This window comes from Triticum aestivum, chromosome 2A (assembly GCF_018294505.1).
Source record: "Triticum aestivum cultivar Chinese Spring chromosome 2A, IWGSC CS RefSeq v2.1, whole genome shotgun sequence".
Taxonomy (NCBI): domain Eukaryota; kingdom Viridiplantae; phylum Streptophyta; class Magnoliopsida; order Poales; family Poaceae; genus Triticum; species Triticum aestivum.
In genome coordinates, this window is record NC_057797.1 from 773,318,721 (window position 1) to 773,320,688 (window position 1,968).

The 1,968-nt window shown below is 41.3% G+C and overlaps 1 long non-coding RNA gene across 1 annotated transcript; it reads left to right on the forward strand.

The window, feature by feature from the left end:
• Positions 1 to 273: 273 nt before the first annotated feature.
• On the forward strand, positions 274 to 895 carry LOC123186648 (uncharacterized). The gene is made up of 2 exons (XR_006493686.1): positions 274 to 421; positions 599 to 895. It is a non-coding gene; the product is annotated as an uncharacterized lncRNA (long non-coding RNA).
• Positions 896 to 1,968: the final 1,073 nt, after the last annotated feature.

The following is a 1,968-nucleotide window of genomic DNA, read 5'->3' on the forward strand; positions in this document are numbered from 1 at the left end:
TGAAGCAGCTTTAATTGGCAGAAATTAATTTTCTGCATTATTATATTGCATAAATGAAGTTGTCCATATCTTCTTTTATCACAAATTTCAATATATAAAAAACATGGAGCAAAGAATTGCATCATGTAGATAGAGTCGCATCCATGAGATAGATTGTCAGCATTATTGCATCATGCATATCTTCGAGATGGGATCATGCAAACATATCTTCAACATTTATTTTTCTTTAGGTCACATCATCAGTGCCTCCTTTTCTAAAAGCATCATCAGTGCCTACAAAAGATCATGCAGCCTAGTTGGATGCGCATCTATTCTATACCCGCTTACTTGGCTTCGATACTAGTTATGACTAAAGAGATGAGGGGGCTCAAGGTGCCAAGCCTACTATGCTTGCTACTGCTCATACCGCTCTTGCTTCCTGGTAAGCGTTGTATGGAAATTTCATCCACAAAGATAGTCACTTCCTCAATGCATGATGTAGCTAGTCATATGTGAAATTCGTACTCCTTGCCTCATCTTTTTGTCTTATTTCTCTATAGAACACCATAGCCTCCATTTTTTCTTTTTCTCACACCACTTTGTGTTCGTTGTTTTGTAGGCTCTGAAGCCGACACATGCAGTCGGTTCAGCAGGACCTATATTGTTAAGCCTCCCGAATGCAACCATGATCCATGTGCCAAGGCCTGCCAAAAGGAGGGATTTACCGAAGGGGTCTGTGAAATCATTCGTGCCACACCTATTTTTATGCGTTGTCTCTGCAAGAAAGAGTGCTAAATGAAAAACATGCTTGTAGCTACTTCAGGATGTATGATGCAAAAAGCAATAAGTTAATAACATGTGTAGTATGATGATAAGAAATGGAAGAAGTTGAGACTCTAGAAAATGTTCCTTATTACTAACAGATCTCCACTAATCATACTTGATGGAGTGGAGTGGATTAGAGGAGACCCCAAAATATCAAGGAAAAAAATAATGGAACCCAGAAACAACTGATGAAGCAAATTATGTTTGGTCATTAGAGTCCTAACTCATGCGTGTTTGTTTCGGGGCAGTTTGTATTAGGGAATGGGAATTAGGGGGGGTGTAGGACTTAAATTTTCTTGTTTCACTGGAGAGCTGGGGAATTAATCAATAGTGTCACGATAGATTAACACAACGACCATTAGAGATGGCATGTAAAAAACAAAAGGAAAAAAACTTTGTAGGAATTTGCAGGAGCAAGCTCTGTCTAACATTATGTAGTACATAATTTGTAAGAACACATAAAGAGCGCTAAGTACTGGTTACCAAATAATGGATAAAGCGAACATAAACAAGTTGGTAAAATACAAAACAAATTTTGCATATTGCGTAATCTATTAATTTGAAGCTAATACAACACTTTAACAGTAATAAGGAGGCTGACTTAAGAAAATGAGGGCTAAGTGAGGGAGTCCTGGATTAGGGGGTCCTCGGACAGCCGGACTATATACTTTAGCCGGACTATTGGACTATGAAGATACAAGATTGAAGACTTCGTCCCGTGTCCGGATGGGACTCTCCTTGGCGTGGAAGGCAAGCTTGGCAATACGGATATGTAGATCTCCTCCCTTGTAACCGACTCTGTGTAACCCTAGCCCCCTCCGGTGTCTATATAAACCAGAGGGTTTAGTCCGTAGGACAAGAACAACAATCATACCATAGGCTAGCTTTTAGGGTTTAGCCTCTACGATCTTGTGGTAGATCAACTCTTGTAATACTCATATCATCAAGATCAATCAAGCAGGAAGTAGGGTATTACCCCATCGAGAGGGCCCGAACCTAGGTAAACATCGTGTCCCCCGCCTCCTGTTACCATCCGCCTTAGACGCACAGTTCGGGACCCCCTACCCGAGATCCGCCGGTTTTGACACCGACATTGGTGCTTTCATTGAGAGTTCCACTGTGCCGTCATTGTAAGGCTGGATGGCTCCTTCGACCATCGGCAAC